Source organism: Rhinoderma darwinii, chromosome 3, assembly GCF_050947455.1.
Source record: "Rhinoderma darwinii isolate aRhiDar2 chromosome 3, aRhiDar2.hap1, whole genome shotgun sequence".
In the NCBI taxonomy this organism is placed as follows: domain Eukaryota; kingdom Metazoa; phylum Chordata; class Amphibia; order Anura; family Rhinodermatidae; genus Rhinoderma; species Rhinoderma darwinii.
This window is the reverse complement of record NC_134689.1, coordinates 252493963-252515527: the sequence shown is the minus strand read 5'-3', so window position 1 is coordinate 252515527 and position 21565 is coordinate 252493963. Positions and strand designations below refer to the sequence as shown.

At 44.9% G+C, this 21565-nt stretch overlaps 1 protein-coding gene across 3 annotated transcripts in view; it reads right to left on the bottom strand.

Annotated features, from left to right (window-relative positions):
• Window positions 1-3541, bottom strand: part of CD276 (CD276 molecule) — a 35471-nt gene extending 31930 nt beyond the window's left edge. The window contains exon 1 of one of the 3 annotated variants that reach the window (XM_075857749.1): window positions 3008-3541. The gene's annotated coding sequence lies outside the window, so the exon portion shown is untranslated. The remainder of the gene's footprint in view (window positions 1-3007) is intronic. The other 2 variants (XM_075857748.1, XM_075857747.1) reach the window with 2 other exon arrangements.
• Between the last annotated feature and the right edge of the window lie 18024 nt (window positions 3542-21565).

Here is a 21565-nt window from a genome sequence, read left to right as displayed (position 1 = left end):
CTAGGGGTATAGTTAGCATATTGACCCCACAGTTTTTTTGCAGAATTTAGTGGAATTAGTCTGTGAAGATGAAAATCACCTATTTTTCTGTGGAAACATAGAATTTTTTCATTTTTACAAGGAATAAAGGAGAAAAAGCACCCCAACATTTGTAAAGCAATTTCTCCCGATTACGGCAATACCCCATATGTGGTCTTAAACTGATGTTTGGACCCACAGCAAGGCTCAGGAGGGAGGGAGCGCCTTTTGGATTTTGGAGCGCAGATTTTGCTGGATTGGTTTTCAGTGCCATGTCGGGTTTGCAACGCCCCGGAGGGACCAAAACAGTGGAAACCCCCAAAAGTGACCCCATTTTGGAATCTACACCCCTCAAGGAATTTTTCTAGGGGTATAGTGAGCATTTTGGCCCCTCAGGATCTTTTTTAGAGCTAAGGTGACCAAAAAAACAGCGATTTTGGCGCTTAAAATTCTTTATTTATTACAGCGTTCACCGTGCGCAATAAATTAAGTTTATTTATTTTGCCGGTCGGTACGATTACGCCGATACCATATGTGTATAGTTTTTTTTACGTTTTGCAGCGTTTGCATAATAAAATTACGTTTCTATAAAATTATTTATTTTCTGAGACACGCTATTCTGAGCCGTGACTTTTTTATTTTTTCGTCAAAAAAGCTGTGGGAGGTCTATTTTTTTGCGGGACGGGTTGTAGTTTTTATTGGTACCATTTTGGGGTAAATGCGACTTTTTGATCACTTTTTATTCTATATCTTGGGAGGGGTGGTGACCAAAAAATAGCGATGGAGACAGTTTTCCGTTTATTTTGTTTGCGCCGTTCACCGTGCGGAAAAATTAACATTATAGTTTCATAGTTTGGGTCGTTACGAACGCGGCGATACCAAATATGTGTACTTTTTTTAACGTTTTCATTTTTTCCCTATAATAAATGACTTATTATAGGAAAACAAAACCTTTTATTTTTACACTTTTATAAAACATTTTTATTAACTTTTTACACTTTATATTTTTGTTTATTAACTTTTTTTTTACACTTTCTTTTTTTTACCTGCAGATCTGATCGCTGCTAGAATACATTACACTACCTAGGTAGTGTTATGTATTCCAACTGTCAGTGTGACGTCACAGTCACTCTGACAGTTGGTCTACGAGGATCAGCAGAGGCTGATCCTCATAGGCTGACATACATGGCAGACTTGGGGGCCGTTGTCTGGCCCCCGGGTGCCATCACAAGCATCAGAAGCCCCCACGATTGCATGGGGGCTGCTGATGCGCTACAAACCCGCTACATGCGGAGATCGCAATCGAGCCCCGCATGTAACGGGTTAATTGCCGAAATCAGCGGCGATGAGCCGCTGATCGGCAACACTGGAGAGTGTCAGCTGTCGGGGACAGCTGATCTCCAAGTTCCCGATGCACACTGTCGCCGACAGTGTGCATCGGGAACGACACAGTGACTTCCTGTCACTCTGACAGGAAGCCTATCAGGACCAGCCGAAGGTTGGTCCTGATGGGCTTCCGTCCATTTCAGACCCGGAAGCCATTGTTTGGCTTCCGTTTGCCATAGTAACTATTGGCAGACCCCGCGATTTCGGACGGGTGTCTGCCGATATGCTAGAAACCCCTAAAATTCGGCGATTGCACCCGATCGCCGAATTTAAGGGGTTAATTCGCCGAAATCAGCGGCAAAGTACCGCTGGCCGGCAAGAGAGGAGTGTCAGCTGTCGGCGACAGCTGACCTCCCGGTTCCCGGTGCACACTGTCGCCGACAGTGTGCACCGGGAAAAACTCAGTAACTGTACGTCCTCGTGCGGGAAGTAACCTCCCGCGAGGACGGACAGTTACGTCCTGGTGCGGATAGGGGTTAATGCCCAACTGGGCGTGTTTTTACTTTTGACCAAGTGGGTGTTGTAAAGTGTATGAGGCTGACCAATCAGTGACCAATCAGCCTCATACACTTCTCATTGTTCCAGCCCAGCTTCTTTCACTGCACAATCACACTGTGCTGTGGATCATGCTGGGCTGGAACAATGAGAAGTGTATGACACTGATTGGTCAGCCTCATACACTTCTTTACAACACCCACTTGGTCAAAAGTAAAAACACACCCAGTTGGGCATTAAGAAACGAATCTAAAATTGCTCATAAATGATCGTTTTTCAAAATAAAAACCACTGTTATCTACATTACAGCGCCGATCAGATTATGTAGGAGTTAGGGCATTTATAATCTGGTGACAGAGCCTCTTTAAAGGGAAGGAAAAAATTCACACATTTAGGATTGTGTCAGGATTTAAGCACAGATTTCATGCCTAAATCCTGACAGAATACTGTAAAATTCCACAGACTATTTTACACCCCATTCACACAAGAAAATATCCACGCGGAATAATGAATGCTGTACTGTAAATCCATGCCATACAAACATACCCAAGACCTCGCTCACACAAAGGGTTCTTCCTTAGGATTTTGTATCAAAAAGCCGAGGCTAACCCCCGTATTCTACCATAGTTTTGCTGTAAAAACCGCTCGTTTCTGCATGTAGATTAGCCACAATCAATGAGGCTAAACTGCCTGTGGCTACCGGACGCGGTTTTAGGACATAACGCAGTGCGGAAAACGTGTAAAGGGAGGTCACTTTTTTTTCCAGTAACGCGGTTTTCAGTAATGGTAGGCATTTTACAAGCGGAATTCACGACAATTCTGACGCAGACAACTCTTTGAAATCCACATGAACTTTCCTCTGTGTGAAAAAGGTCCAATACTACATTCAGGTGGCTACTAATATCGCAGTCAGTGCCACACCTAGAGAACCCAACATGTTCTAAAAACGCCTTAGAACTGCAGCAGTAAACAATGCAAGGTGTGAATAGGATATCATAATGCCTCAACTGAAATGAATCCCACACACTATACCGCACCCCTCCAGAGAACATACCAGCCACACACAGGGTGATAAGCCATGACATGCACCCCCACACAAAGCACGTACCTGGCACACTCCTTACTGTGGGCTCTGTGACTGGCACCGATGACACTATCCCTCACGCCGGCGGCACAAGCCACAGGAAGCGGTCGCTCACTGTCGCCCACTTTGCGGATCCATGCTTAGTCTATTTCCCCTTCCCATTCCGTGGTGAGATCATGCAGAGTGTGGCGGGAGGATGGGAGAGAGATAAGAGAACTCATTGGCTGCGGCTCTCTGACAAAGACCGCTTGGTAGAGGAGGCCTTCATCGAACGGCGCTGGATAGACGCAGATTTCCTGTACTCTTATCCGCCCTCCTCCTGGAAGTGGAGGCTGCGTCCCATATACAAGTCTTATGCCAGCCCGGTAACCACACGAACCCACCGCGTCTTTCCTTATTCACTTACTGTAAATGCCTCTCATTATTTGTCAGGAGGAATGTCCGTATGAACGCTTGAGAACACCTGGGCAGGCTCACCAGGTGCCATTTTCCCGAGGACGTGCCCTCAGGGTGTATTATTCGATGGGTGCCCTGAGGGATTGTTCTTGTATTGGCAGTACAGTCTAGAAATATCACGTGGTCTAGGTTTAGGGAGAAGTTCACACAGTGCATACATCTTTATGTCCGGTTTTCACTGGCGTATGGTGGCAGGGTGGGGTATTAGGTGCTATTTTGGGGTCATGAATCCATACTTTTGCTGGTAACATTTAACGTGTTTTTTTTTTGTTGTTGGCCTGCGCACTTCAAAATGTCACATGACGCAGAATACGACGTCCGCTACACGAGTCTCTCATGACGGTTTAGCCTGGCATTTGTCTGTGCCATTATCTTGTAAAAAATTGAGTATTGCTTTTATTATTATGACACTGACAGAAAAATGTTGGTAAATGTCCCAGAAAATGTCGTAATTCTTGTCTCCATATGGTGCCATTTACACGTGCCAAGTTCTGCATATAGTACATACGCCATTTAACATTGTTGCACATGTGCCTTTCTGATTTTGTGCGGTTACGTTGCAATACGTGCTCCATGTTTGTAACCTTTTATGCTGTTCTGTGAGTAAATTACTATTGTAAGTTTAACTTTTAAAAAATGTTTTTGGGGAAGAACAGGTCGTATGTGGTCCAAGTGATGTGGCTGCAGGTAGTAAACCTTCATTACACTTTTACTAGCAATAGTTATAGAGACCGCAGATGTAAAATGTCTACCAACTCATACGTGAACGCTGGATTTGCCGCTGTGGACACTAGATGAGGGGAGAAGAAAAAAAGGTCCATACTTGTGCCCTCCTGGTATCTCATAGCGGCACATCTCTCCTGCCAGGGCAGGTGTCATTTGCGGCCTCCTGGAATGACATTTTCCCCCTGTGACCGTTGCAGCCTGTGATTGGAGGCCAACACCATTGAGGTCAGACGGGGAGGAGGTAAGGCGTCGCTATGGAACCACAAGGAGCGGTAAGTATTGCCTTTTTTTATTTTAAAGTAATACTTGCGATTTTTAACATAACTATGATTCTAGGAGCCCGGCTCCCTGCACTGAGTTCGGTCCGGGACTTGCGGCCGAAATACGTTCCGTCCATTACGGACGTAATGTGCTCGTGTGAATCCAGCCTTACGTGCAGATTTGCCACACGTATTTTTGTGTGGCAAATCTGCAGCATAAAACAGTGCCAGCAAAGTCAGGCCCCCATGCACACGTCCATTAACGGGCCGCATTTACGGTCCCTGCTCCCATTATAAAGTATGGGAGCACGGTCCGTAAAATAATAGGACATGTCCTATTTTTTACGGAAAGTTTCTAAAGCATAGGCACCTTCCCGTAAATATACGGGAAGGTGTCATTCGGCCATAGAAATGAATGGGACCGTAAGTACGGTCCCTAATTACGGGCGGTTTTACGGTCGTGTGCCTGCGGCCTAAATGAGATTTCAAGAAATATCATCTACACTGTTTTTTTTCTGCATGTGATTTATCTGCGGTGCATATTTTAAAATCCGCAGCATGTCGATTTATCTTGCGCTTCCGCCTGCGAATTGTATGTGACAAATTTATAAAAAAATGCACCAAAATCCAAAGCGTAAAAACGCACCGATTTCCGTACTTAGGTTACCATGGCAGCTGGGGGCCTATCAGTGCCCCGCGATCGCGTCACGATTGTGCCGATGGGGTGACAGAGAGAGCTCACTCCTGCCACTGATCTCGTAAGTACAGTGGCATTACCCACGACATCGGAGTGATGGATATATCCGTCACGATGCAGGAGCTAGCAGGGGTTAAAGCTGAACGTCTACGTTTCAATCACATCTTTATTGCATTGTTTCAAATACATTGTGGTGGTGTACAGAGGCTGATGAAAATTGTGTCACTGTCCAAATACCTCTATACCTGAATAAATATATATATATTTCATGACAAAGGACCGCAGCACTCCACAGCAAGTAGTTTCAAGAGAAAAATTGCATTTTATTCACCCATTAGCGGTGCAACGTTTCAGAACCAGCATGGGCCTTTCTCAAGCAGTCCATTGCTGGGGCTGAAACATTGCACCGCTACTGGGTGAATAAAATGCAATTTTTCTCTTGAAACTACTTGCTGTGGAGTGCTGCGGTCCTTTTGTCTTTCTATATATACGGAACCAGAGGTCGGGGTCCAAAGGCTTGCACCCTTTGAAAAATTGGGGATACACTGTACAATAATATCAGTATTTTAGAACTAGACATGGACCACACATCCATTGTTATACTTTGATCTACAGCTGCTAGTCAAAAATTTATAAACGTGAACATGAGCTTCTTTGTTAACATTTTGATCAAACTGTTTAAAGAGGCTCTGTCACCAGATTTTGCAACCCCTATCTGCTATTGCAGCAGATAGGCGCTGCAATGTAGATTACAGTAACGTTTTTATTTTTAAAAAACGAGCATTTTTGGCCAAGTTATGACCATTTTTGTAGTTATGCAAATGAGGCTTGCAAAAGTCCAAGTGGGCGTTTTTTAAAAGTAAAAGTCCAAGTGGGCGTGTATTATGACAGTGCAGATCTGTGACGTCACTCACAGGTCCTGCATCGTGTCGGCCACATCGGCACCAGAGGCTACACAGTTGATTCTGCAGCAGCATCAGCGTTTGCAGGTAAGTCGATCTGGTGACAGAGCCTCTTTAAGCCCACTTGCCACTTCACGTCGATCTCCTCACGTGTTGTGGTACTGTGTGGTGGTATCTTGATGTAGTGCTGCACTTGTGGGGAGACGTGGCTCAGAGCCAAGGAGGCTTGGCGTGGCCCGGAAGCATGGGTGCTTTTTGTCTTCTGGGTTGCTCCATCTGCAGGAGTGGTGCTGCGGTGGCAGTAGCCGCCATGCGGTGCTGCAACCGATAGAGTGGGGACCCAAATTGGAGAGGTTGTCGTGAAGTGGCAAGTGGGCTCATACAATTTGATCAAAATGTTAACAAAGAACCTCGTGTTCATAAATTTTTGCCTAGCAGCTATAGATCATGTTATATATAGTGGATGTGCGGTCCATGTCTAGTCTCTCAATACTGATATTGAGATAGATATATATATCTCTATCTAACACACATGCAGCCATTAGTCACTTTGCCCTACAGTCTAAGTGACGCATATATGAGTGACTTGTTAAAGCTCTTGATGTTTCAATGAAATAATGTCAACATGTTTCCAAAGGCACAATGAGTGAAATCAGAAATATATCTATATCTTCTTTTAGACAATTCATAAAGTATAAAACCTTAAATGATTCAGGACCAGTCTATTATGAGTCTTCAGGACCGGACACCATTTAGGCTTCATTCACATGTGCGTTGGGACTCCGTTCATGGGTTCTGTCAGACCATTCCGTCAGGGGAACCCACGAACGGAAGCCATAGCTTTTCGTTTGCATTACAATTGATTTCAATGGTAACTCTTACGTTGCTAATGGTTTCAGTTTGTCTCCATTCCGCAAGATTTACGTTTTTTGGCAGAATCAATAGCGTAGTCGGAAAACGGAAAACTTGCGGAACGGAGACGAATGAAAGCGTTATCATGAAGTCAATGGTAATGCAAATGGAAAGCTATGGTTTCTGTTTGGTTTCCTTTTTGTGGGTTCCCCTGACGGAAGGGTCTGATGGAACCCACGAACGGAACCCCGACGCAGATGTGAATGAAGCCTTAGCTTCGTAATTTCAGACGTTTTTGCAAGTGCACGCGTTTTTCGCGGCGTCCATTACGGACGTAATTAGAGCTGTTTTTCAATGGAGTCAATGAAAAACGGCTCCAATTACGTCCCAAGAAGTGACATGCACTTCTTTGAGGCGGGTGTCTTTTTGCGCGCCGTCTTTTGACAGCGACGCGTAAAAATATACCTCGTCTGAACAGAACATCGTAAAACCCATTGAAATCAATGGCCAGATGTTTGCAGACGTAATGGAGCCGTCTTTTCAGGCGTAATTGGAGGCGTAAAACGCCTGAATTACGTCCGTAAATAGGCCGTGTGAACATACCCTAAACGTTTCTGTCCCTCTCCAGGGTCCCCGGAAGTCTTGGGAAGCCAGCTAAAGCCTATGCTGTGTATGTGTGTGTGTGTATGTATGTATATATATATATATATATATATATATATATAGCACTCTGCGACAGATTCCAACACGGCAATGGGTGCAAGCGGGCAATCCAGATCCGTGGATTATAAGACATAAACAAAAGAAATCCTACAGCACTCCAATGGTTCCAAAAAGTATGTGATTTATTCAGTCAACAGCTGCAACGTTTCCGTCCTGCTATAGGACCTTTTTCAAGCATTCTCTGGCAAAGCGGGGTGGGCAAAGCGTGTTATCAACAAAATGAAGGAAGCGCAGTATGTTCTCAAAGTGCTGCCTCGTCATTACCTCTTTGGACATGTACCTCTCTGGTGTCGTACAGGACATCAGATGTCCAATAGGACCTAATCGTGGGCTTCTTAACAAAACCCATATTCAATAGGAGGCCCCAAAATTTTAAAATGTCTGCCACAGCTACTGGGTGCCACACGCTATTTTTGGCGTAATAAGATGTGGGGTGATTGGCGATAAATTGAACAGCATATAAATTGGTCTGTTCAACCAACAGGAGTAATAACTCCTCTGAAAAGAAGATTTAAAAAAAGTTCTCCTCCCTAAACCCCTCGGTGCTGATGTGGATGCCCGTAACAGAACTAAATTCTGGAACACGCGGCGTGTATAACTCAGTGGGCACCCAATCTCGGTCAATGGCACTAGTGCTAGGCGGACAATCCCCTATAAACCTAACGCTGATAAATGTTGCCTAACGCTAGCCCTAACTAACTATGTCGAAGGCCTGATTCACACGAACATGTTAAATGTCCGTGGGACGGCCGTTGAAACAGCGGCCGTCCCGCGGTCCTATGTAATTCAATGTGGCTGTTCACACAGCCGTTGTTTCAACGGACCGTGTGAAGGGTCCATGGGAAAATAGGACATGTCCTATCTTATCTCGCATCTCTCCATAGACTCTCGACTATGCTGGATGCGTGACATCGCGTCCCTCAGCGCTGAGTACGGATGCACCTCGGACGTGAAAAACTGCAGTTTTTCACGTCCGAGATGCGCAGCGTTCGTGTGAATCAGGCCTAACTAATTGCCCCCCTAACGCCCTACACCTAACTTACGCTGGCTAACGCTAACTAAACGCTAAACTATATATATATATATATATATATATATATATTTCAATTTTGAACTATAATATAGAACAAAGGTGGGGGGAGGGGGTGAACGGGGTACAGGGGGTGATCAGTATCTTTTTTTATTTTTTTTCACTCTTTACAGGAGACCAAAGCACACAGCTCCGTTCTCCTCAACGATCTGACAGGAATGAGGAGAACGGAGCTGTTTGCCCTGCCTCACAGCCTTTGCATGCTGCGATTGGTCTGTCAAATTTGACAGACCAATCACAGTGATCGCTGTATGGGGACCACTGTCATTGGTCCCTCGATGGCTCCCTGTGACACTCCGCTGTCTATGACAACTGTTGCCAGGGACTTGTCACCGTGTAAACACACACTGTGACAGTTTAACCCGTTAGTGACCGCCAATACGCCTTTTAACGGCGGCCACTAACGGGCTTTATTCTGATACATACGCCTTTTCACGGCGCTGCATCAGAATAAAATTGCGGCGCCGTGAAAGGAGATAGCTCCCTGCTCTCAGCTACCGGAGGTAGCTGAGGGCTTGGAGCACACTCTGGGGACCGTTGTTTGCGGTCCCCAAACCGGCGATCGCCGGTATTCAACGAATACCGGCGACCGCCGTTACAACTAGTGCAGCGGTGGAAAATGGAAATTTTTATCTCCTCTCACCATGAATGTTTGGTGAGAGGAGATAAAAAACTAACCTGAAGGGCCTCCGATGCCCGCGATCGTGTCCCCCTTCTCTTCTCCTCCCGCAGCTGCCGGGAAGAGAAAAAAAATGGCGCCCGCGCATGCGCACAATCTAATTAGGATTGCGGCGCCGTGCAGAGGGATAGCTCCCTGCCCTCAGCTACCAGAGGTAGCTGAGGGCTTGGAGCACAGTCTGGGGACTGTTGTTTGCGGTCCCCAAACCGGCGATCGCCGGTATTCAACGAATACCGGCGATCGCCGTTACAATTAATGCAGCATTGAAATCTGACTTTTTATCTCCTCTCACCATGAATGTTTGGTGAGAGGAGATAAAAAACTATTTGTTAGGCCTCCGATCGTGCCCCCCAACCGCCGGAAAAAAATAAAATAAAAAATGGCGCACGCATGCGCTGTCAGTGAAAGGCAGCTATTCTGCCTGTAAATGGAAACTGATCAGGGACCGTTATAATTGGTCCCTGATCAGATGGTCACTGTGATATACCTATCACAGTGACCATAGTCCCATATTTTCAAAATACAGCACAAGATTTGTGCTCTTTCCCTCCCTCCTCTCACTGTAGTTGATCTGTGAGAGGAGAGAGAGAAATACTATACAAATCTTGTGCTGTATTATACTGTAAAATACACCACATACTTACTCGCCAGTGTTTTCCGATATTATCCGAATATTGTCCGTAATTTACCCCAGATTACCCGTAATCACCCCAGATTACCCGTAATTACCCCAGATTACCCGTAATCACCCCAGATTACACGTAATCACCCCCGTTTTTTTGTTTGTCTTCTAAAAAAACAAAAAAAAAAACAATTATTAGTGTGGTGAACATGAACCGCAGAAGCCTCAGAATGTTCTCTGCAGAGCAGGCATACGCCATGCTGTGCTCTAGCGGTTCCGGCAGTGATACGGACACTGCGTCAGAAGCAGAACTTGGCTCAGAAAGCGACACAAGTTCTGCTTCTGCCACTGGACCCCCCAGCCCTATGGTGGTGGACGCAGCGGTCACCGGTGAAGCGTCAGGAGACGGGCCTAGTACTGCAGTCCCTTCCGCAATTTGGGATCCTGCAATTGCTTTCTCCCCCCAAGTTTTGCCATTTACAGCGACTCCAGGCATCAACGCAGATGTCTCAAATTTTAGTCCCTATAATTTTTTTCATTTGTTTATAGGCGATCAGGTCCTGGAACTAATCGTCCAGCAGACAAATTTATACGCCAGGCAATTTGGCACCCAAAATCCCAGGTCTTGCTATGCCAGAGGATGGATCCCCACAACAGTTTCTGAAATAAACATTTTTTGGGGAATTACCCTAAACATGGGGATAGTAAAAAAAACCTCTATCCGCTCCTATTGGGCTACCAGCGCTATCCATAGCACGCCTGTATTTGCAGCCGTTATGGCCCGAACGCGCTATGAGACTAATGCGTTTCATGCATTTTTCTGACAATACACAAATCCCCCCAAGAAGTGACCCACCCAGCCTATGATCGCCTCAACAAACTGAGACCCCTAATCTCCCTCCTAAGTGACTCATTTTTCAATTTATATACCCCAGGCCAAAAACTAGCGGTAGATGAGTCCCTTATGTCCTTCAAGGGCCGTCTATAGTTTCGACAATACATCCCCTCCAAAAGAGCCCGATACGGAGTGAAACTCTATAAGGTGTGCGAGAGCACAACGGGCTACACCTGTGGCTTTTTCATTTATGAGGGCAGGGATCGCCACCTTAATCCCCCAGGATGCCCAGAGGATATTGGCATTAGTGGGAAAATTGTCTGGGAACTCATGGTGCCATTCCTACAAAAAGGGTACCATGTGTACACCGACAATTACTACACCAGTGTCCCCCTGTATAAGTCCCTCCATGCTGCGAATACAGGGGCCTGTGGGACGGTACGAAAAAATAGTCGGCTTCCCTCAACGACTGGTGTCCAGGTGACTAGAAAGGGGCGCGTCACTCTAATTTGCAAGTGACCAGTTGCTCGCTGTCAAATGGAGTGACAAAAAGGACGTGTACATGCTCTCCACCGTGCACGAGGACACCACAGTGGCAGTGAGAGAGAGGGGCGCTACCTCTGATAAGAGGAAACCGGTCTGCGTGGTGGACTATAACAAGTTCATGGGGGGAGTCGATCTATCTGACCAGGTCCTACAACCGTACCTGGTCAAGCGCAAAACTAGGGCCTGGTATAAAAAGGTAGCGATCTACCTTATCCAGATGGCCACTTACAACAGCTATGTGCTGTACAAGACCCAGGGAACGCTCAGTTTCCTCCAGTATCAGGAGAAAATTATAGAGCACCTCCTGTTTGACTCCCCCGCACCTAGAGACTCCTTCCAGTCAGAGGATGTCAAAAGGCTCACTGAGCGCCACTTCCTTCACCCCGTCCCTGCCTCTGTGAACCAAAGGTACCCCCAAAAGAGATGCCGGGTGTGCAGTAAACACGGAAGGAGGAGCGATTCCCGGTTTTACTGCCCCATGTGCCCTTCAAATCCAGGCCTGTGCAACTACCCCTGTTTTGAGACCTACCACACCGTTTCTAATTATTAATTTCATCTATAATTTAGGGAAAACCAAAAAGGGTGGGGTGGGGGGGGGGATTCTTTTTAGGGAGTCAATTTCATTTATGCATATTTTTTTGTTTAGTTTCTGGGCTTTCCAAGGGAGGGAGGGATTCTCATGGGGAGGTTTATTTATTTCAGACTGTAAAACTAAATTTCCCCTTTATGATTTTTTTTATACAATTCTTGGACAATTAAATCCAGGACTTGATCACTCACAAATGAATACAGTTTATTGTGCAGGAGCCCACATCTGTCAATTCAGAACATGGACCCCCACAAGCGTTCTTGAAATAAAAAATAAATGTGGGCATTGCCCGTGCCGCCCCTGAATTAGTGGAAGTGGTGCATTTTAGAAATGGTTACAAGAATAAATTGGGGATGTATTTCCTTTTTCTTATGACTATGTCCTGCCACATACAGCGGTTACATTCCTAATTCTGTACCGTGATACGGGCATGATATTTTTTTTTTGGAGGATCTCTAATAATCGAGCTGTTCCTTATCAATACACCATGGTCTTTGTTACGGTTCTTCTGGAAATACTGACATCATATTGGGGATTAGTGATCCTTTACTGTTCCTATAGATGGTTTTGGACATTGCCCCTCTATATATTCTGTAGGTGATTGGTTGTTTTGTGCACATAGCGGTTCCTACATTGCCGGGCAGGGGCCTGTTATGGTGTACCGCGTCACTTGGCACATTAAGGATTGATGGAGCTAAAGAGACGTTGTACAACCAGTCACTGAAAAAAAAATCCTTGTCATGGCAGCCCTGCAGGTGTTCTTCTATCTAGTGAACAGACTCGAGTTTGCAACATAGTTGGATACATTTTCCTCCATTTGTTTGAAGATCTTGCCTGTCACTCCAGTACAGTTTATTTTTTCCTCTCTGACTGATTTTATATTAGGACAGAATTCTGTCCACAATGACATCATAATGGCACCAACTGCTTCTTCAGCAAGACATAGTCATAAGTACAGGCAAATACGTCTATAGATACATTTATCCGTTATGAATACACGGCTTCACTTCTCTTCTGTATGCTGCACAAATTTATTAATGTGGCGTATTTCTAACAAAATAACCTTCTACCACGTCTCCTCTATTTCATGTGGAAACGTAATAAGAGTTTGAAGAAAACATTATATACCCATAGTGTCTGAAATGATACCCATTATTTCCTCCTTTAAAAAATTTTTGGTCCGCATGCCCACTACACCACTAGATAAATACCTTTAGGGGTTTAGTTTTTAAAATGGGGTCATTTCTGCGTGGTTTTTTTTTCTTGTTCAGGCCGCTCAATGCCTCTAAATGCATGATATGGGGCCTAGAATTTATTCAATTGTGCCCTGAAAGCCAAAGGGTGCTCCCTCTCTTTTTGGCCCAGCCACACGTCTAATAAGCAGATTGGGGCAACAATGAGAGTATTTTTGAAAACAGGAGAAACCGGGTGATAGATTTTGGGGTGTGTTTCTTCATTCTTATGGTCGCTTTACACAGAAATCGGTCTTCAAAGTGATATTTTTATGGAAAAAGTGTTTTGTTTTGTTTTTTCACCTGCTATGCATTAAATTTAGCAAAAAACTGTGGGGTCAAAATACTCACTACACCCCTAGATAAATACCTTAAGGGGTCTAGTTTTCTAAATGGGGTCGTTTATGGGGAGTTTCTATCGTTCTGGTAGTTCAAAACCTCTCCAAATATACAGTGGGGCCTAAAACATTTTCAAGCAAAATATGAGTCCTGAAAGCCTCCGGGTTCTCCCTTCCTTTCGGGCCCTGCCGTGTGTCCAGGCAATGCATTAGGGTCACAATGGGGGCATTTTTGAAAACAGGAGAAACAGGGTGATAGATTTTGGGGTGTGTTTCTTCATTCTCATGGTCGCTTTACAAAGAAATCGGTCTTCAAAGTTATACTTTTATGAAAAAAGTGAGATTATATTTTTTTACGCCTGCATTGCATGAATTCTTACAAAAAAACTGTGGTGTCAAAATACTTACAACACCCCTTAATAAATACCTTAAGGGGTGTAGTTTGCAAAATGGGGTCACTTGTGGGGGTTTCCACCATTCTGACACCTATGAGCCTCTGAAAACCTGGCTTGATGCAGGAAAACCAAATGTACTTCAAAATGTATAAAATTATTACTAAACTTGTAAGTCTTCTAAATTGCTCGAAAAAAAAATTTTTTTTCAAAAGTGCTGCCAAAATAGAGTAAAGAGATGGAAATATATATTTAATAAAAAAAGTTGTACTGTATGTGTGTACATATGTGACATATTGCCGTTAAAAATAGGGAAAAATGATAATTTTTACAAAATTTCTTCATTTTTTCTATTTTTTTATTAATTTCCGTAAATCGTATCAGTCTACTTTTACCACTAAAATAAAGTACAACATGTGACGAAAAAACAATGTCAGAATTACTTGGATATTCAAAACTTTCGCTGAGTTATTCTCTGATAAAGTCACACATACCAGATTTAACAAATCTGGCTTGGTCATTAAGGCCCAAACAGGCCCGGTCATTAAGGGGTTAAGGGCAGGACGGATATATCTGTCCTCCTGCGCGAACTAGCAGCTGCATAGAATGGATATATCCGTCCTTCGGCGTTAAAGAGAACCTTTCACCTCACCATACATGTGCAGCATGTAATGGGGAGGGCTGCACAAACTCTAGGGCACTTTAAATTTTTTTCTACCTCCCTCCGTTGTTTAGATATCGGTGCTGTTATATTTGGCGCCCAATATTTAAATAACCCCCTGAATAGTCAACGGGGCGTGTACTGTCAAGGTGGCATGTCACTGCTACGGACAGTGTTAAAAGAGCTGGGGAACGTTTACACTGTCCGTAGCAGAGACACGTCCCCTTGCCAGTTCAGCAGAAGACTGATCTTCAAAGCTGAAGAGTGAGTGAGAGCGCGAGCACGCACACTGTCTCTCTCTCCTCGCTTTTGCTGTAACTGTCCATAGCACTGACACGCCCCTTGCCTGTTCTCTCTTGCTGTAACACTGTCCATATCTGATTGGACAGTGTCACAGCCATAGTAACACGCCCCCTTGACAGTACACGCCCCGTTGACTGTTCAGAAGGTTATTTAAATATCGGGCGCCAAATATAACGGCACCGATATCTTAATAACGGAGGGAGGTAAAAAAAATTTTTTAAAGTGCCCCAGAGTTTGTGAATCCCTCCCCATTACATGCCGCACATGTATGGGGAGGTGAAAGGTTCTCTTTAAGAGGTTAATTGCAACCAGCTACAGCATTGTGTTTGTATATATAGAGAACACCCAGTGTAGAAGGGCAGTCTCCGACAGCCTTCGACCTAATTCACACGAGCGTATTTCACGTCCGTGTTACGCGCGTGAAAATAACGCACGTCACACGGACCTATGCAAGGCAATGGGTCCATTCAGACATTGTGTTTTTCACGCAGCGTGTGTCCGCCGCATGAAACTTACTGCATGTCCTATACTTGTGCGTTTTTTGCGCATCACGCACCCATTGAAGTCAATGGGTGCGTGAAAATCACGGATAGCACACGCACACACATTCGTGTGCGGTGCATGATTCACGCAACAGTTGCTAAAGAAATGATACGAAAACCACCTCCCTCATTTTATTTTGCTGACGTAAATAACGCATGACATACGCGCGTAAAAAACGCTGACAAGCACCATACACTGTGTTTTTTACGCGCGCAAAATGGACACGTTCGTGTGAATAAGGCCTTACTAGACCTTACATATTTTTTCTAAGTTCACAATTTGCAGTGTATCTGCATTTTTTTATGGGGCAGGAAGAGAGAGTGACCACAATTGTGAGTCACCGGACAGAGTTGCTGGAATTTCAGCTGCAGATAGAAACATGTCCACGCCTTAATTAAACTCCGTACAGCTGGAATATCCTATGTGTACTTTTTAGAATACAATAATACAGTTAGTGCATTAATTTGCTTCTCTAGGACTTAAACATTGATGGACAATCCTTAGACCATAAATGTTTGATTATGGAGGCTTGACCTTTGGTACCACTACAGATCAGCAAAATGAAGGGGCCGTTGCACTGTTCCTGGTACTGCAGCTCAATCCCCCACTGACCAAATCTTGATGGCCTATCCGGAGTCATGGATAACCCCTTTAATCCTACAATTTTTGTCTGATTTCTACTAAATAGCGTTTTAGCATACGGTCTCACGTAGTGGTGGCCAACACATGGCTGCATTACTGCTGAAATTCACACAGTCACGCTGTATGGTGGTTTTCAAATAGATTATTGGTCGCACAGTTTTGCAAGTAAAACTGCTGTTTACCAGGCAAAATTGTGCGGCAATTATGGGTCTATTCATTAATGGCTGCACAACCGTAGTTTTACTAGCAAAACCGTGCAGCAATTTCACCAAACTTCATGTCAACATGCTTTTTAGCTGCATCACGGCCGCTACGTAAGACTGTGCCCTGGTTGGCAGTAATCCTAAAGATAGAACTTTCTAATGTACATTGTAGATTTATGCAGTTGTCCATAGAAAACAATTGTAATACGGTTGGAACTGTTATGACTATTACAAGGTCATTTGCAACTTATTTTGCTCATAAAGAATTCGGGTATGTGCACACTCTTACTAAAAAACTTCTGAAAATGCGGAGCTGTTTTCAAGGGAAAACAGCTACTGATTTTCAGCCGTTTTTATTATCAACTCACTTTTTTTGCAGGGTTTTTTAAAATGAGGCGTAAAAAAAACGCCCCGTCGGATCAGAACGCCGTATTTCCCATTGAAATCAATGGGCAGATGTTTGTAGGCGTTCTGCTTCCGTTTTTTCAGGCGTCTTTCGAGGCATAAACATCCCGAAATACCCCTGAAAACACTACGTGTGCACAGACCCTAAAAGTCAAATTGTGATCTTCAGTTTCTCTTGTAACTTTTAGTTACCATGTAGCCCCAGCATAAATCTCTTCCTCTATGTTCCAGATGTGTAGTGTTTATCTCTCTGGGCCAAATTAAGGTCAATAGGGGAAATTTACTAAGCTAAATGTTGGCTCAATTTGCACCAGAAAACTGACTTGCATAACTTGCCCAGATTTATTATGTGTTTTATCTACATTTTGCGCCTCACTAGACCGTTTTGAAAGTGTCTAGATAAAGGAACATGGCTTACCAAAACGGGACCATGTCTTATATGTGCCAATGGAACAACGAAGCTCTGATTACAACTTTCTGGGAGGATCTGGCTGGTCGAGTCAAGGATGCTTTAGATTAATTAATTCTTAGTATTGACATACGCTTTCGTGAGAGACAATGAGATGGACCGTCCCCATCGGGTACCTCAGCCACACCTGTCTGTCAAGGTTTTATTTGCCAGGTCCTATACCCTCGGTGTACTACACCAATGTCTCCTGGTCCACCGGACCAGTTGCTACTCACACCTGGACCACCTCAAGAGGTAGCGACCTGGTAGTCTCCCTGGAGAAAAGTCCAGATTCCCATATGGGCGTTAACCCCTTCCCGCTCCTGGACGTACTATTAGGTCATGGTAGCTGTATCGTTCGCTCTCCATGACCTAATAGTACGTCTCGGGAGTAAAGGCCATTTCGGCCGTCCTCCCGACACATACAAGAGCTGTGACAGCTGCTGTCTCGTACAGCAGCTGCCGCAGCTCCTACAGCGGGGACCAATCGCTGTGTCCCCGCTGATTAATAGAGATTGCGGCTTTTTAGGGGTTAAGCAACCATCGCCGGCCTGCTACACGATAGCGGCCGGCGATGGTGACTATGGCAACTGGAAACCAAACAATGGCGTCCGGCTATGCCATAGACGGAAGCCTAGTGGGTCCTGACAAAGTCAGGACCCACTATGCTTGCTGTCCGTGAGTAGCTGACAGCTGTAATACACTGCACTACGCATGTAGTGCAGTGTATTAGAATAGCGATCAGGGCCTCCTGCCCTCAAGTCCCCTAGTGGGACAAAGTAATGAAGTAAAAAAAAAAGTTAAAAAAAGATGTGTAAAAATAAGAAAATAAAAGTTTTAAAAGTTAAAATCCCCCTTTTTCCCCTATCAGTCCTTTATTATTAATAAAAATATATAAACAAACAAATAAACTATACATAATTGGCATCGCCGCGTCCATAACGGCCTGAGCTACAAAATGATTTTGTTATTTATCCCGCACGGTGAACGCCGTAAAAGAAAATAATAATAAACCGTACCAGAATCACAATTGTTTGGTCACTTCACCTCCCAAAAAATTGAATAAAAAGAGATCAAAAACTCGCATGTACCTAAAAATGGTAATGATTGAAGCTACATTTCGTCACGCAAAAAATAGGTTCTCACACAGCTTTATTGATGGAAAAATAAAAAAGTTCTGGCTCTTAGAATAAGGTAACACAAAAAGTGAATGATTTTTTACAAAACGTATTTTATTGTGCAAACGCCATAAGACATAAAAAAAAAACTATAAACATGGTATCGCCGTAATCGTATCGGCACGCAGAATAAAGTGAATGTCATTTATAGCGCACGGTGAACGCTGTAAAAAAAAATAGAATAAAAAAAACTATAGTAGAATTGCTGTTATTTAGTCACCACGCCACCTAAAAATAGAATAAAAACTGATCAAAAAGCCGCATGCACCCCAAGAAAACTACAATAAATTCCTCAAGGGGTCTAGTTTCCAAAATGGGGTAACTTTTGGGGGGTTTCCAATGTTTTGGCACCACAAGACCTCTTCAAACCGGACATGGTGCCTAATAAAAAAGAGGCCTCAAATTCCACTAGGTGCTCCTTTGTTCGGAGGTGGGTGCATCAGTCCATTACCGCACTAGGGCCACATGTGGGATATTTCTCAAAACTGCAGAATCTGGGCAATCAATTTTGAGTTGCGTTTCTCTGGTAAAACCTTTTGTGTTATAGAAAAAAATGGTATAAAAAGGATTTTCTGACAAAAATAAATATGTAAATTCCACCTCTACTTTGCTCTAAATTCCTGTGAAACACCTAAAGGGTTCATAAACTTTCTAAATGCTGTTGTGAATACTTTGAGGGGTCTAGTTTTTAAAATGGGGTGTTTGATGGTGTCTAATATTTAGGCCCCTCAAAGCAACTTCAGAACTGAACTGGAACCTAAAAATAAATAAAAATGAGGCAATACTTCGCTTCTCCTAATGTCTACTCCAAGATGACCCCAGTTTTGACCGTTTGTATAAACGGAGACCCCTATTAGACCATTTCAGTGCCCGGTTTTCCCAAGCATACACCACCGAGACGTGTATTTTTATTGATGAGTCCTTGGTACATTTTAAACGGAGGCTTCAATTCCGCCAGTACCTTCCGGCAGGGGCGTAACTAGGAAAGACTGGGCCCCATAGCAAACTTTTGACTGGGGCCCCCCCTCTGCTGGGAATCACACAACCCCCCCCCCCCCCCTTGTAGATAGTGCCTCCCTATAGATTCCACCACACAGCGCCCCCCTATAGATAGCACCATACACAGCCCCCTGTAGATGACGCCATACAGCCCCCTGTAGATAACGCCATACAGAACCCCTCTGTAGATAACGCCATACAGCCCCCCCCCCCAAAAAAAAAAAAAACGGCCTATAGTTTGTCCTACAAAAGACATGCATCCCCTATCCACAGGATAGGAGATACATGTGTGATCGCTGGCAGCGATAAGGAGAACGGGGGACCGGAAGTCCCCCCTAAGTTCTCCATGACAAACCTCGGACTTCCGGCGTCTGCGCAGGTCAATAAAAATGAAAGGAACGCTGGTCACGCATGCGCACAAGCACGACCGGCGCTCCATACATTTCTATGGAGCTGCCGACACAGACCCCGGAAGTCCGAGGTTTGTCATGGAGAACTTAGGGGGGACTTTCGGTCCCCCGTTCTCCTCATCCCAGCGATCCCACATGTATCCCCTATCCTGTGGATAGGGGATGCATGTCTTTTGTAGGAACAACCCTTTCAGTGGCGTCGCGCTGTAGCAGCCATAGCGGCTGCTAGCGGAGCCTGCGGCCATCGGAGGGGGCCGTGCCGGCGGGTGCCACGGGCTCCCTCATGCTGCAGGCCCTGTAGAAGTCGCTACGGCTGCTATAGCGGTAGTTACGCCACTGCGTATAGGTTTGTACGGCGTAAAACTACAGCTCCCAGCATGGCCGGAACAATGGTAATGATATGCTGGGAGATGCGGTTTCACAAAAAAAATCCTATCACCATCATCTCGCTGCAGATCATACAGTGACTACAATACTGATTAGAGGCAGAATAAACATTTACATTAAGTGACTCACCGGTGACGTCTCAGATTCTAGTTCTTTTCTTCTCCCTCCGGTTCAGACATCTATGATGGATTTCTCCCGGCCATGACCCATTTCTGCAGTTTTCCGTTTAGATGTCTTCAGCTTCTCATTTCTGCACCTATAAACAAAGTTAAAATTCTCAACACATCTAAATATAACGGGGACACACACACACACACACACACACACACACACACACACCGTGCCCCCTGTAGATAGTGACCTACATAGAAGCCCCTGTAGATAGTGCCCACATATGGACTCCAGAGCTGCAAGGCAATAGTGCTAACCACTGAGCCACCGTGCTGCCCTACATATAGCTTCCCCTATAGTTAGTGCTCCACGTATAGCCCACCTCTGTAGATAGTGTCTCACATATAGCTCCCCCTGTATATAGTGTCCCACATATAGCCCACCCCTTTAGACTGTGCACTACATATAGCCACCCTGTTGCTAGTGCCCCACAGGTAACCCACCCCTGTATATAGTGTCCCACACATAGCCCACCCCTATAGAAAGCACCCTAAAAAATAGCTCCCCTATAGTGTTCTACATATAGCCCACCCCTGTATATAGTGCCCCACATATAGACCCCCCTGTATATAGTGGCCCACATATAGACCCCCCTGTATATAATGGCCCACATATAGAGCCCCTGTATATAATGGCCCACATATAGATCCCCCTGTATATAGTGGCCCACACCCCCACATATAGACCCCCCTGTATATAATGGCCCACATATAGAGCCCCCTGTATACAATGGCCCACATATAGAGCCCCCTGTATATAATGGCCCACATAGAGCCCCCTGTATATAATGGCCCACGTATAGAGCCTCCTGTATATAGTGGCCCACACCCCCACATATAGACCCCCCTGTATATAATGGCCCACACCCCCACATATAGACCCCCCTGTAGCTACTGGCCCACATATAGACCCCCCTGTAGCTACTGCCCCACATATAGACCCCCTATATATAATAGCCCACATAAAGACGACCCCCCCCCACTATAGATAATGCCTTTCACATTTTTATGAGGGGAAAAAAAAATTGCCATACTCACATGATCCCGTTCCCACGCTGTTCACTGGCGATGCAGACATGCTCTCTTCTGAGCATGTCTGCAGGAGCTGAACGAGCATCCTCCAATGACGCTGATTGGCGGGGCAGAATGACTTGCCCCGCCAATCAGCACCTTCCAAGCATGGAAGCGGCGCGATGATGTCATCGCGCCGCTAGCCAATCAGTGTCATTGTAAGGCACTGGATGGTCAGGCACGGAACATGCCCGGCCATTCAGTGCTAATACATGTATTTGGC